This window comes from Podarcis pityusensis, assembly GCF_964106645.2.
Source record: "Podarcis pityusensis genome assembly, chromosome: 10".
Lineage (NCBI taxonomy): Eukaryota > Metazoa > Chordata > Lepidosauria > Squamata > Lacertidae > Podarcis > Podarcis pityusensis.
The window spans coordinates 58,793,850-58,809,571 of NC_138035.1; the positions used below are offsets into that span (position 1 = coordinate 58,793,850).

General features: G+C 44.3%; 1 protein-coding gene and 1 long non-coding RNA gene across 2 annotated transcripts in view; one reads left to right on the forward strand and one right to left on the reverse strand.

Moving 5' to 3' along the window:
- The window catches only part of SLC13A1 (solute carrier family 13 member 1), a 92,564-nt gene extending 81,194 nt beyond the window's left edge, over positions 1 to 11,370 (reverse strand). The window contains exon 1 of the mRNA XM_081023674.1: positions 11,206 to 11,370. The gene's annotated coding sequence lies outside the window, so the exon portion shown is untranslated. The remainder of the gene's footprint in view (positions 1 to 11,205) is intronic.
- The window catches only part of LOC308486741, a 433,510-nt gene that overhangs the window by 42,284 nt on the left and 375,504 nt on the right, over positions 1 to 15,722 (forward strand). The gene's annotated exons all lie outside the window — the stretch shown is intronic.

The window sequence follows — 15,722 nt, forward strand, 5'->3', positions numbered from 1 at the left end:
ATGGACCATTAATATTGTGTTTAAAATAATGCCTCAGTTTTGCATTCAGGCCCCGTTTGTTCGAGCCTGTTGCCATGGAAATGTCTGAAATAACACAACTTAAACCTTTTGACCTTTATTTCCCAAGCAACCAAGCAGCTTTATCCCTGTGTGAAGGGAGTATAAAGGGTACTTAGGCAGCTCTCCCGCCTGCTCTGTGTCCCCTGGTGACTTTGCAGCGACAGACTCTTAAGCTCTTAGGCCACTCTAAGCTCTTAGATCATCAAAAAGAGGAAAGCGAGGGTGAAGGAGCCAGAAATATTAACATAACTGTTTATGCTTCAGCTTCCAGTGGACTGCTGTTCTGCCACCTGATCTTGCATAAGGGAGAGGAGCAGGTGTTTGCTAAAGTCAACAGCAAGTGTTTTGCCATGTGTGGCAAAGAACCAGCGGCCTCATAGCCAAAGGATATAGGAAACATGTTTGATTCTAAATGCATTACTTAGAAGTAAGGATCATGGAGGGCAGTGGGGCAGGGGTGCCCCAAAACATTGTTGTGGTACTGTAGGGACCATTACAGTGGTGTGGGAACAGGCATACTTATCTTACGGGGGTTGTGAATATTCAGGCGGGAGCATCCTCACATATGTTGGTCGCCCCTGCTCAAATACTTGTGGGCAAGAGCAAGCACAATGCCGTCCTGCTCACAAACTGCTGTTGCATCCTATCAAGGGGCTGTCAGGAATGAAGGTTCATCCACAGGTCAGGAAGAGGACTCAAGACGTGAAGTGCAATCAGCTTTTAGTCACAAAATCTGCCCTAGTTGAAGATGTTGCTGGGACTGGCATCTGGTCCTTCCTTCCTTCCTTCCTTCCTTCCTTCCTTCCTTCCTTCCTTCCTTCCTTCCCTCTCTAGCCCTCTCCCTCGGGACTCCTCACAAGCAGTCAAAAACTCTGGTGAGGGGAAGGGATCCCACTGAGGGCCTGTCTGGCTCAGCAATGTGCAAGGTTCTTTATGATCTGGGTGTCAGTGAAGGAGGAGAGTTAGCTGAAGAGAAGCTGTGCAGCTGCTGAGCAACTGAAGCAGCATTTGACTCTTCCTTGTCAGAGTCTGTGCTCATACTGTGACCCTCAGCACCCAGCCCTCTCCTGGAATGGCTTTCTTCTTCTGAAACTTCCTGCTTCTATCACCTCCCAGCTTGTCCCTTCCGCAGACCGGTCCTCAGTGTCCCACCACCACTGTCCTGGGTCTAAGTCTTCTTCCTCTGTGTCATCCCTAGCGGGGGGGGGGCGGTTCTTGGGCTGGCGTCTCCCACCGCTCTTCGTCATTCAACCAGTCCTTGACAGAACCTTACTTAGGAGCACAGAGGGGAAGATGAGGTAGTGTACAGTCTCAGGGCTCAACCAGAGACTTGGACTAGGACAACCAGTTATAAAATTCCTGATAGAAAATTTATGTGCATCCTTTCCTCCAGGGCTTTCTTCCTGGCATAAATGATGGATGGAGCAAGCAGTAGTCCTAATCTCAATCTCTGGTAGACAAAGGTGCTCCATTGAGGCCTTACCTCTTCTTCCAGGCAAAAAAAGGCCCAGTGAGAAAAAGATAAGAGATGATGATGATGATGATGATGATGATGATTTAGACTCCATTTTTGAATTGCTTCCTATAAAACATCTGAAAGTGATTTCATAAGAGGAAACCTGCTAGATCAGACCTAAAGTCCATCTAGGAAAGTGTTCTGTTCCCCCAGTGGCCAAATGGAGGCCTATCCGAAACCCACAAGCAAGACAGGAGCTTGACAGCATTCTCCCGATCATGTACCCAAGCAAGTTATATTCAGAGACACGCTGGAGGTAATATGCCGCCATTGAAAGCTTTATCCTCCATGAATTTGACTAATCATTTAAAGTTGTCCAAGATGGTGGCCATCGCTACATCTTGAGGTAACAAATGTTATAGTTTAATTATGTGTTTTATGAAGAAGCTCTTCCTTTGAATCTGTCTTGAGTCTCCCACCCTTCAGCTTCCTTAGATGATCCCAGATTCACGGATTGGCCTCCTCTTCTGCTACTTCTCGTGCTTCCTCCCAATCCCTCAGGATAAGTTTGGGTACTGAAAGCGGAAGGCGGTGGCAGAGGTAGGCAACTCAGATTGTGGTCAAAGTCCCCACCTTTGTAATGCCTTTGAAGCCTTCACTACTTTTCACCTGGAAAGCACTCAAAGGCTCCTTCACTTTGAGCAAGCATCTGAATTCTTGTGCATTCCCACCTTATCTTAGATGGATTAATTTGTACTACAAAGCTCAGTGAATAAGCTATTTCTACCCATTATTGTAACTATGTCTCATTATGTTCCCATACTGTTCCCGATGCTTTGATTTCAGACCAAAAGTTTCTAAGCCATCTAGAAGTACATGGTGCTACCTCTTCAGGAATGTATCTATGGTTGAGCTAACCTTCATGGGGTCACGAAGAGTTGGACACAACTAAACAACAACAACAATCTTCAGAAGAAGGCATCTTTTCCACAACAGGGAAAAGAAACAAGGCTGTCTTTGGCACCCAATCTCTCCAACGGCCTGTGTAGCCTGCACTGTCTATTTCCTGTCTTCTTTTTTAAAAATCATTTTTATTTGATTTTACAAAAATAAATTTATAACAAAACCAAATACATATCCATATAAATATATTTCTCAAGACTTCCCCCATCCCCTTCATAGGTTCTAATGTCAACATTTTCAACTGCATATTATGTCATAGCCTATATTTTGTATCTATCCATATTGTCCATAGTATTTGTAACATTACAAGTGAGATTAAAATCCTGCTAATGTTTTCATCTGCTTACAGTAATAATCTAATTTTCCTCATTCTTTCTTGAAATTTTTGTATTCTTGGTCCCTGAGCTTTCCAGTAAGTTTTGCCATTTCGGTGTAGTCTAACAGCTTAATTTGCCATATCTCTCTGGTAGAGATTTGTCTTCTGCCCATCTCTGGGCTAATAGCATCCATGCTGCTGTTGTCACATACGTGAAAATATTTCCTGTCTTCTTGAATTGTGAAACGTAGGACGCAGCCTTAGAATCCTAGAATTCTAGAATTGTAGAGTTGGAATGGATCGTGAGGGTCATTTAGTCCAACCCCCTGCAGTGCAGGAATTTTTTTGCCCAACATCGGGCTTGAACTCATGACCTGGAAACATGGAGTCAAACTGTTGGTTCAGTATTATTTACATCCAGACTGGCAACAGTTCTCCAGGGTTTCAATGGGGGGTCTACCTCAGCCATACCTGGATATGCCAGGAGTCAAACTGAGGAATCTTTGTGTGCAAGGAATATGCTCTACCATGGAGCCGCATTGGTACATTTGATCGCACCAGAATGGCAAACCAGTATATGGTAAGGTAATGGGACTTTCCCTGTGCAGTATTCAGATGACTTTGCATTTTCCCAGATGTCGGTACACTGTTCAAAAACTCCTTTGACTCTTTTCATGCTTCCTTTAATACATTGGATTTTCTGGCACATTCTTTAAATAGATTTGTTGAATTCAAAGCAAGGCACCTTCACCTTTAATGGTGGTGTCACTTTGACTGGTGCAATTTCTCCCATCACAGATTTACACTGGTGGGTGATTTCCTTCCCTGCTTTCTGATTCTGGCTGCTCGCGATGCCAGTTCAATGTTATCTTCCAATTCTTCTGTCTATACGCAGCCTCAGCTTCACATCGCTAAGAACCAAATTGCTTTCTGGTTCATCTGTCTGAATCATCTGTGGACTGCACCAGACATCTCATCAAACCACATTTATAGCTTACTTGGACACTGACAGATGGCCTGAACTTCATGAAAAGAGAAGCAAGAGCTTTTGCAACCTCTTGATATTTCAAGTTCAGTGGTACTTCGGGTTACAAACGCTTTGGGTTACAAACGCTTCAGGTTATAGACTCAGCTAATTCGGAAGTAGTACCTCAGGTTAAGAACTTTACCTCAGGATGAGAACAGAAATCATGCGGTGGTGGCATGGCGGCAGCAGGGGGCCCCATTAGCTAAAGTGCTACCTCAGGTTAAGAACAGTTTCAGGTTAAAAATGGACCTCCAGGATGAATTAAGTTATTAACCAGAGATACCACGGTATCGCCATCATTTCTCTCCTCTTTCTTCCCTTTCTTCCCTTCCAGGAAGCATAATAATTATTTGCAACTTCTTTCCGTAATCTAATAAGGAAGCATAGAAGATTGGATGTGTATCTGGGCAGCACTCTCACTTCCATCAACAAGGTTCGAATTACCTCAGCTTTCATTCCAAGAGTTGGAGGTAGCCACAAGAATGTGGGTATACAAAAGGTGGCATTGTATTTGACCCCAATTTATTCTGTTGCTGTGGAGGGTTATCAAAACTCCTTATTTATTTACACCAGCTATTGCAGGTTTTGCCAAGCAGGGCTGATAGGGCCTGTAGTCCGAACTATCTGGAATGCACCAGCTTGGACGCTCCTGAGCTATTGGAACCAAAGGTCTAACAGGGATATAAGCAAGATCACTAGCACAGATGTGCAACTGTAGCTCAATAATCAGCACCATCCCCAGACCAAATGGTACCCCAAGTTAGGCAAGAAGCATCTTTGTCGTCCTGTCTCTTTGTTGTCTTCCTCCCAGTAAATAGTGATTTTCCGAAATGCCATTTTAAATATTTGCTTTAATTTAAATAATATTTTCAACATGTACACCCACCCACCCACCCATGTGCCTGTCTTTGTGCCTCCCATTTCATGCCTCTCCTGATTCTGGGAGTCAGGAGGGAGGGGAGCTTGCTGAAGCAGGATGGGGCAACACCCGTGACTCTTCTCAACTCTGCCTCTTTACTTCCCTCCAACCTACCTCCTGCTTCAGCTTCAGTTTCTGTCTCTGGATTCTGGACTTCTCTCTGCCACAAACTCTCCCAGCTAACTAAACCATGTTACCTCTTCAGCTTCTGGCACTTCCTCGTCCCATCCTTCTCCCTCTGACCACTTACCATTCTCCCACCACCAATCCCTTCTTCCTTTGGTGGTTCACCAGCTGGTTCCTCCCAGCAATCATCTGCATCTAACCAGCTCCTGGTCCAGCAAGCAAGGCCAGGAGCTTGAAAAAGCTTTTTGATGCTGGGGCTGCTTGGGTGACCTGGCACAAAAAGCCTTGCTTTGGTGGGGCTAGATCTGCTTGATGCACAGGCTCTAGAAGGTGTGAGATCTCTGATGAAGTCAAATTGTCCCGTGAGATCTGCCTTCCGGAGCCGGCAAGCAAGGCAGAGGACTTAAAAACTCCGTTTGTAGCAGGTAACCTCAGGTGGGCCCAGTGCAAAGAGCTTTCAAGCTCCCAAACTCACTTGTGACTTGACTTGTACAATTTTGACCAGCCCACCCAGTGGTGGAGATTCATGCTCCAGAACCGGGGTGGAAAGCAGGCGGGGGCAGGGCTGGCGCAAGTCCCAGGGATGGGGGAACAGCTGTGATGGAACCCCACCAGGATTGCGCTGCTGGGGGCAGTGTGCTCCCCCTCTGCCAGTGAGCCCACCTTCAACCACGTATGGTTGAAATCCTGCAAGTCAAATGTGTGTAAGTGTGCTGGTCCGTGGGTTAACCGAGAGGTGAGGTCCAAGTCCAGTCTGTGGCTGAAGGTGCAATATAGAGGCAGTCCGTAAAAGCTGAAGCTGGGTGCAGGGCAGGTTTCAGGCAGGATCTGGCAACCAGCAATGTTGCTCCCACAATTTGGGACTGGGGCTGGCTGGCTTTTATCTGCCCCAAGGCATAGGGCGGCCCCGAGCCTCAGGTGACTCGCCTCTCCTGGCCTGGAGGTGAGCACTCCTCCTGTGAGAACTTAGTTCCCTCCGCCTCTCTGCCCTGAGCCTCTGCAGCTCTGGAGAGGCTGGAGGGTTACCAGACCCAGAGGCATCCTCAGCCTCCTCTGATGGGGCTGAGAGTGGAGCACCTGCAGGCAATGGGTCCTCCATCATCTCAGGTGCCAGACTCAGCTGGTGCCTGCACCTGAGGACCCAGCACAGGTGAGGACCCTTCAGTCTCATGCCCCAGCCCCAGCTCAGCTGGTTCTGGAGGCAGGGAATCCTGTGTAGGCTGGGATTCCTCAGGTTCAGCCTCCAAATCCGAATCCCAGGCCATCACAGTAAGAGGAGGGATTACTGTATTTCATAACCCGAAGAGGGTTTTCCACTAAAGGATTTCATGTATAACTAAAGAGCCATTCATTACATTATCGACACTATTAAATCCAGTCCATTGTATTTTAACTAACATTGTATTTCAGGGTTTCCCGAACTTGGGTCTCCAGCTGTTGTTGGACTACAACTCCCATCATCCCTAGCTAGTAGAACCAGTGGTCAGCGATGATGGGAATTGTAGTCCCAAAACAGCTGGAGACCCAAGTTTGGGAAACTCTGCTGTACTTCAACTCAAAGCTTTTCCTATGAGTTATTTGAAAAGGATGCATTTCCAAAAAAAGGGACACTACTTCGACCCTCTCCCCAGTTGGTTTCTACCCCTTCCCTTTGTAAGCTTCTGTACTGAAGAACTCAGAAGTCTCAGTCCTACTAGAATCGTACAAATTCAATATCACTTTCATGGCCAAACCATTTAACTGCCAAGGCATGCTAAGCTTTAAAGCTGCCCTCCAACTTATTAACTGTGTAACTACAGTAAAAGGGGAACTAGGAGCTGTTCACTCTAAACCTCTAATGCTGGAGAAGAGAGCGCTTACTCCTCAATGAAAAATAGATTTAAAAGAAAGGAAGGGTTTGTGACATGATGGGTCATTGATGTCGGAAACTGGCAGCCTTGCTTATTATTTAGCTCGGAGGGTTACATGAGTATTGCTGCTAAAGCCACCCTTTCATCTTTTATTGAGCTGACTGCTGGCTTTTCCCCGTTGAATTATTTTGCTCCTGTCTTTTGGATACGCTGTGTGGTTATAGTCGTATCAGAGCTGCAGAACCTTTTTCAGCCCTTCTGTGTAACCGTTTGGGGGCTGCGTGGCAGGGATGGGCGGGGGGCCAGGGGAACAAGTGAGTGGAGCAGTAGACATGCTAGTGGTATGTCCTATGGTTGCGAAGGGAGGGGAAATGTACAGAGTTGTTGAAATAGGAGATGTATCTGTGAAAGGTATCCCTGTATGCCCAAAGGAGCATCTCCACCTCCATCACTCAGCCCAGACACTGAGGTCCTCCTCCAAGGGCCTTCTGGCAGTTCCCTCACTGCGAGAAGTGAAGTTATGGGTAACCAGACAGAGAGACTTCTTGGTAGTAGTGCCTGCCCTGTGGAACGCCCTCCCATCAGATGTCAAAGAACCATACAACTTTTAGAAGACATATGAAGGCAGCTCTGTATAAGGAAGCCTTTAATAGTTGATGTTTTACTGTGTTGGCTGTTTTGATTTGTTGAAAACCGCCCAGGGTGGCTGGGGCAACCTAGTCAGAAGAGCAAGCAAGCAAGCAAGCAAATAGTGACATGCCACATGCAACTCTTAGCATCACCCTGATACTACTCTGCCAGGTACCAGGTCTCTTAGTGTAAACCCAGGTCCTTGAGCCTGAACTTCCACAGCCACTGCCCACCACAAACCACCACTGACAGCAGCAGCAGCAACAGCAGCAGATATGTTCTGTGTTTAAGATAATATGTTATTCTCCTGTTAACTATGCTGTTTTAAATGTGTGTTTTATAGCTGACTTCCTTTAGTAATGTTTCATTTTGAAATATTTGATAAGTTTTTTGGGTGAACTATGTTGCATTTAATGTGTATTCTGTACTCGACCACGGTCTCTACAGCCACAAATGGCGCTGCAACTTTTCAACAATTTTTCTTCACCCCAAAATGTGCACTCTCCCATTGTGTCCCAGGACAGATGGATGCCAACAAACAACAAATGTAAGATGATGATGATGATGATTAATAATAATAATAATAATAATACTCTGCCCATCTGGCTGGGTTTCCCCATCCATTCTGGGCAGCCTACAGCATTTAAAAAACATAGTAAAACATCAAACATTTAAAAAGTTAGTTGTGTTAACTTTGCTGTGTTAAATGTGTATTCTATGCTGGACCTCCTTTGTTACGTCTTATTTTGAAATCTTTAAGATAACATTTTAGTTTCCTATTGATTATGTGGCTTTGAATTTATGCTCTGTATCTGATTTTCTTCTGTATTTTTTAAAGTTTCAGATTGTTTGATTTGATGTTTTGATGTAGGCTGTAAACCTCTTTGGAATTTTTTTCTTAAAATAAAAAGGAACAGTATAGAAATGTATCTATTATTTTTTAAAATGAAATGATAGGAACAGGAACCCGACATACCTGGAAGGCCACAAGTTCCCTAACCTAACCACTAATTCTACCAAAAAAAAGAGAGCTGTTATTTATCAGGTGCATTTGTTCCTGAACAGCCACCGTTCACCATTCTCACAGTAATCTCTGACTTAAGGCTTGCTTAGTCCCATCTCCCCTTCATCTTAGTCATGGGCTTCCCCAGGTATTTTTTTCCGATGGAACTCACCAGAATTTAGTTCCGGCGCCTCTCAGGTGGGCTCCTTTGCCATTATAAGAGAACAAGGGAGGCGTTCATGGCAAATTCCAGCACCTCTTTTTCTAGAAAAACAGCACTGGGTTTGCCAAAGACACATCTATATCAAAATGATTTCAGGCCTTGTGGTTTTCTCTTTCAGAACTTCTTCCTGAATCCTCAGCTTTGAACTGTCAGATCCAATGTAGGCATATGCTCAGCCAAATTTTAATTGCCTTTCAGCATCCGTTTCCTGGTTTGTTTTTTTTAGCAAACATGTTGTTAAGGAATATGGGTGATAAGGAAAGGTTGTTCTTGCCTTGAGCTGGAGGGTTTCTGGCAGACTGCAGTGAAATTGCCATGTAAGTGTGTGTGCCTCATAATGATTACACTGATGTGGTACTTGAAAATGTAATCCACCCTGCAGCTTGCCAGCCCAGTCGTTCCACAGAAGCTAATTCCAGAGTAATATTTATGTGGACATTTCCCAAAGGTGGCAGAGAGAACTTCTTCATTAATCAGAGTAGGTTCATTGAAATTCATGGGCCTAAGTTAATCCTGCCAATTAATGTCATTGGGTCTACTCTGAGTAGCTAACTATTTAGCTCTATCCTCACTATATTTTATCTTTGTGCTATGGCAATTGGCTACTGCAAATAAAGTTTCTATCCATCCATCCATCCATCTATCTATTCTGAGTAGGGTTAACATAGGCACGTGGGTGGCACTGTGGTCTAAACCACTGAGCCTCTTGGGCTTGTGGATTGGAAGGTTGGTGATTCGAATCTGCATGATGGGGTGAACTCCCATTGCTGTGTCCCAGCACCTGCCAACCTAGCAGTTCGAAAGCACATCAGTGCAAGTAGATAAATAGGTGCCACTGCGGCGGGAAGGTAAACAGCATTTTCATGCGCTCTGGTTTCTGTTCTGTTGCTCCAGAAGCAGTTTAGTCATGCTGGCCACATGACCCAGAAAGCTGTCTGTGGACAAACGCCGGCTCTCTCGGCCTGAAAGCCAGATGAGCACCGCAACCCCCATAGTCGCCTTTGATTGAACTTAACCATCCAGGGGTCCTTTACCTTTTACCTTTACCTAACATTGGATATAAATTATCATGTTCTCCTTTATCCCTTAGTTCAATTATGGATCTATGTGCATAAAAAGACATACATCTTTGGAATTATCCTTAGATTGCTCTGGGTGGGAGTCTTTTTTCAGCCACAGACAAAACTGAACTCTCAGGGGATTGCAGGCCCATTGTAGCCGGGGCCTGAGGCAATTGTGTATGGAGGGAGGGGTTTGACCACAGACAAAAGTGGGTGTAGCAATGGATATGGCTCTTACTTTTGTATGGCAAGCTGCATGCCGGAGATTTCTACAGCTACAAACACCCCTCCACTTTCATCCAGGAAAGAAATAGGCATTACAATATTTCATGGACACATTTTAACATTCAAGGAAGAAAGCATTAAAGGAAGGTACAGATCAGGGGTGAGGAATGTTGTGACCTGAGGGAAGGAGTATGGCCTGGTGAGGGCATGGCCTGAGGGTCCAGGCCTTTGGTTCACCACCGCTGCTGTGTGGCTTCCTCCATTGCAATATAGACAATGACCGGTTAATGTGTGTCTGAATGACCTGCAATCGCACACGGCTCCAACCCTGAGGTAACCTGAAAATGTCACTAAATGCATCACAAAAATGGCAGTGTGGGGAGGAACAAGGTGGGGTCAGGAAAGGAACTCTCACAGAAAATGCTCACCACTCTGATCTATGAGTTTGAAAAGGGCTCTACCCCTGTTTTAGAGGTAGTGGACAAAGATTTATAACCTCTGTCGACAGTTTCTGCTCACTCTTTCTCAATTATAAATGGACAATCTCATACCCTCCAACATGTTGAGTTCCAAAACTGGGGCATGCATCTTCCTGTCTGCAGAAGTCACATGACACACACAAAATGATGGAGCCCCAAAGATGCACTTTCTTCAGGGCCCCTGAAATGCCTGTTTTGGGGTGCCACACAAGTTCGCGGACCCCCAAATAGTGCTTTTTCTGGGGCAAGTTCTCAGCGCAAAATGGCTGCCATGCTCTTGCAGGGGGAAACGGGATGTCCCGCTTTTTCCGGGACTCTTGCAGGGTATGCATTCTGGAATGCAGCCATTTCCAGTTTGGAGAAGCTTTTAATATATGAGGCAGTGCTTTGCCTACACCCTGCTCACAACAAATCTTTATGAATCCTTCAGCCTGTTTCAGAAGCAACTCTGTAGGGTCAAGCACCATTCATTAAGGAAAACAGGGTTCTTTTGTTCTTTTCCAAGCGCATGCATCCTCTTTGCCCTCAAGCTGAAAGACCATTATCTTAAAAGATGCTTCCCTTAGAGATCTTGAGTTTTAGTTGCAATCCTAATTCCCCTTACCTGGGAGTAAGCCCCATAGCTTCTGTGTAAGCAGGGTTCAGATTGCACTGTTGAACAGAAACACTTCGAAGTTGCAACAACTTTCTTGGCTCTTACTCAACCGCTTATAACTATTTTGCAGAAAATTGATATTTTAGATAAAGAGACTATAAAATGCAAAGCAAACTACCTTTCCTAGCTCATAAAAGACTGTAGATAGGAAAACCATTGGGATTCAGATTACTGAAGCCACACAGGGCAGGGGAGAGAGTTTAGAAACTTACCCGCAAAGGAGTCAACCCAATCAGGAGCTAGATCCAAGAGGAAGGTTTATGAAATGTCCACGGAAGCTTGTTCTGTGATGAAAAGAGCTTCGCCGAGTAGTAAACCAGAGCAGGTGCTTCTGCCTTGGCTGTCTTTGAGGGAAGTCTCCACCACGTAGGAAGAGAGATTAAATAGGAGGTTGGTTTATGTGTCAAGGGAGAGGCGTGGTAGAGGCAAACTAGAACAAGAGGGAACCAGCTCTTGGTAAGTTGTTGCTCCATTTTCTTTCTCTTCCTCCAAAAGTCAACTTCTCTGAACAAGCACGTCTTTTGTTTCAGCTTCTGACTTCATAACAGGCAATGGCTTGTTGTGCCCAATTTACTCTGATCACTGTAGAACGCAAGTGCTCTGGACAATGAGGCAAAAGGGATCAGGGTGTTTTTTTCCTTTTGTTTTGGCCGTGATCCACATAGCAATTCATGTTGATTACTTGGATTTTAAAGATTATTTAGACCCACTGTAATTAAAGGGGCCCTTAGTTTAACAGACCTTCCAAGTGCCCCTATTTTCCGGGGACAGGACCTGATTTACAGAAGCTGTCCCAGTTTCTGGTTTGAGTCTTGAATGCCCTGCTTTTCCTTAGGACATGCCTAGATTCATTGGAGAAATGTTGGAGGGTATGGAGTTATGTGACCCTTGAGCCAAGGAAATAAGTAACTATACAACCTTTAGAAGACATCTGAAGGTGGCCCTGTATAGGAAAGTTTTTTTTAAATGTTTTATTATGTTTTTATATGTTCTGGAAGCAGCCCAGAGTGGCTGGACCAACCCAGTCAGATGGGCAGTGTATAAATGCAACAACAGCAACAACAACAACAACAACAACAACAACAACAACAACACATCCCTATTTTCATTGGAGAAACGTTGGAGGGTATGGTTTAAATGTTACCCTGAGCTTGTGGTTTTCTGTAAATGGATGGAGTCCGATACGTTTTGCTTCTCATTTTGTGCTCCCCCATCCTAGGGCCAACTAGAGATGGGAAAGGCTCTTAATTTCGGCCACTAAATAGATGCACAGACTCCTCCTGCTGTACATCATGCAGAAGGGTTGAGAGTGATTACTCCTTGGTTGTTTTGGTCTTCAGCTTCTACAAGCGTTCCACTATTCGTAGACAACATTGCTGGAGAGAATAGGCTATCTTCTGAAGCAGACATTTTTTAAAAAACAAAAACAAAATAAAAATGCATCCTTATTCACCATACCAGCACTGAAGGTTAGCCAAGCAGGATGAGTGGGGTGCTGCCCCACCAAGAACAATCTGCTTTAAGCCGGCGTCAACTTGCGTGCCTCCTTACTTACAGACAGTCATGTAGGTGGCACCACCTGCCAGCTTCCTTCTTCTCAGTCTCAGTGTTGCCCTTCTAGAACTCAGCAGGGAGAAGGAAGGCGACAAGATGAGAATTTGTTGGTGTCTGCTGTCATTGGTTCTGGCACCACCTGCAGTTGGGCTCCATGCCTTTCATCCTACCAAGACCCAGCAGGCTCCAGTCACCACTGAGTCCCAGCTGCTACATTTTCCCCATTTTCTTGCCATCTTTGATTTTGAGATACATCTCAGGAAATGCTTTGCACAAGATCTGCCTCTTCTTCCTCAGCAGAGGTTTCCACATCAGAATGAGCTGGTTATCTTCAGGATTTCTTCTTCTGTCAAACCTGAGCTCATGAGACAAAAGTTGGCAGGAGACTTTGCATAATAAACTAGGTATCCATAACAGGTGTTATTTGTCTGCCACCTACTGGTGGGGATGTGGATAACCAAAGTCTAGATGGTTTGATGTTGCCTGAAGGAGCTTCTCCACCCCCATCGTTCTGTCTGGACACTGAGGTCCAGCTCTGAGGGCCTTCTGGCAGTTCCCTCCCTGCGAAAAGTGAGGTCACAGGGAACCAGGCAGAGGGCCTTCTTGGTAGTGGTGCCCACCCTGTGGAACGCCCTCCCATCAGATATCAAGGAAACAAACAACTATCTGACTTTTAGAAGACATCTGAAGGCAGCCCTGCTTCGGGAAGTTTTTAATGTTTGATCGTGTTTTTAATATTCTGTTGGCACCTGCCCAGAGTGCCTGGGGAAACCCAGCCAGATGGGCAGGGTATAAATATATTATTATTATTATTATTATTATTATTATTATTATTATTATTCTACTTCTCCCGCTGCTTTACCCCAGGGAAATCTGCTCTTCGGCATTCAGTCGGAACAAACAGCAACATGGGTTTTCTCCAGATTGACATTTGCCCCGATTTAGCACCAAAGAGTGGGTTTTCCCTGGCAAAGGAGCAGGGCAAGCAGAAAATTGCTTGGACCTACACTTTCTAGACACGGAACAAGTGGAAGTGTCCAACCAGGCTCTTCCAAATCTGCAGTGGTTAAGACACACTCTTAGGAGATCCCATTACACGACACGATATAATTTGCAGCCACTTCCACCGAGCCTAAACTCTGCAGGCTTCTCACAAACACAGCTCTGCTGATGCATAATAAATACAAGCATGGGCTGGCGAGTTTCCACTGAAGCTTTAATGACAGGTTGTGTGGGATGTGGAATTTTAATGGTCAGGTTAAAGAGCACACAACCCACTCAAGCCACTCAGACATGTCGCCTGCCTCTTTCTCTCCCTGTCAGGTCAGATGAAAGAGAAACCTGAAGGGGAGAGCTGTCTTTCATTTTCGTAGACATCTGAAGGCAGGCCTGATTTGGGCACCATTCAATGCTCTCTGTCTTCTTCATCATCTTCTTCTTCTTCTTCCCCTCTATATGTTTGAGGGAAGCTGCCCAGAGTGGCTGGGGCAACCCAGTCAGATGGGTGAGGTATAAGAAATGCCATATTATTATTATTGTTACAGTGGTACCTCGGGTTAAGAACTTAATTCGTTCTGGAGGTCCGTTCTTAACCTCAAACTGTTCTTAATCTCAGGTACCACTTTAGCTAATGGGGCCTCCTGCTGCCGCCGCACGATTTCTGTTCTCATCCTGAAGGAAAGTAGGAAAGTTCTTAACCCAAGGTACTATTTCTGGCATAGCGGAGTCTGTAACCTGAAGCGTCTGTAACCTGAAGTGTCTGTAACCCGAGGTACCACTGTATTATTATTATTATTATTATTATTATTATTATTATTATTATTATTATTACAGTTGTACCTTCGTTGGCAAACGTCTTGGAACTTGTATGTTTTGGTTCCCAAACGATCATAAACTGGAAGTGAGTGTTTCGGTTTTTGAACAATTTTCAGAAGCCGGACATCCAGCGTGGTTTCCGCAGCTTCCGATTGGCTGCAGGAGCTTCCTGCGGCCAATCAGAAGCCGCACTTTGGTTTCTAAATGTTGTAGGAGTCGAATGGATTCCGTTTGACTTCCAAGGTACGACTGTATTATTATTATTAATAATAATAATAATACTTTGCACTTCAGCCAGAAATCACTACTCCTTTCCTTTAAGCTGACCCTGCTTATTTGCGTATAGTATTTTGAGTATATACAGTAGAGTTCCCTTTGGGTTTTTTGCTACCTTTAATTGTTCTATGCTGATATTAGTTGTAGTTTTTTCTCACTCCAACTGATTTTACCTAGCCTGGGGAGCTTCGAAACATAAATTGGTTTAATTCCATTCAACTTGCCATTAATGCTTCCCCCAAAAGAATCCTGGCAGTTGTATTTTGGTCAGCTGGGCTTCTCTGGTTCCAGATCATTCACACACCTCTCTCTCAGAACTACAATTCTCAGGATCACCTGGGAAGAGGGAGCAACCATTAAAGAGATTTACAACTGTGACATAGATTAACTCTTAGTGGGAATTGTACGCACATGGGGAGGAGAGGGAGGGAAAGTTATGTCGTGCAAACAGGGCAATTTCACTAGATTCAACCCTTTATATTTCTATCATTGATGTAAACTGGTCAGAGAACTTGTTTAGGCTGCTGAAATTCATCATCACAAAATGGAAAGAAGCAGAAGTCCCAGCAAAGGAACAATGGATACAAAAACTTACGGAATATGCAGAAATGGTGAAACTCTCCAGAAGAATAAGAAATCAAGATAAAAAACTTTTTTTAATAAAAGAATGGAAATGGTTTAGTGAATAAACAAGTTCCGTTTTAAATACTGAAATACTAAATAAGATGGATAACAATGTGTAATAGAAAAAGAAGCATGAAATTAGGTTAAAAGTGTGTGAAAGAAAGTAATAGAAGTGGAAAGAAATTGCAACTGAGTAGATTGGAAGTCTAACACAAAGGTGGGGTGAGGGGTGGTGGATGGTGATGGGAAAAGGAATTATATGTGTGACTGAGTGTAAGTATGTTTGAATACTTTTAAGGATTGTATGAAATGTATGTTTGTATGCTTGTATATTCGCAATATGTGTGTATTAACACTGAATTATTTTAACAATAAATAATAATAATAATAATAATAATAATAATAATAGGAAATGGTTTATTGAATATTTACAGATAAATTGCAAACAGATAAAAACATG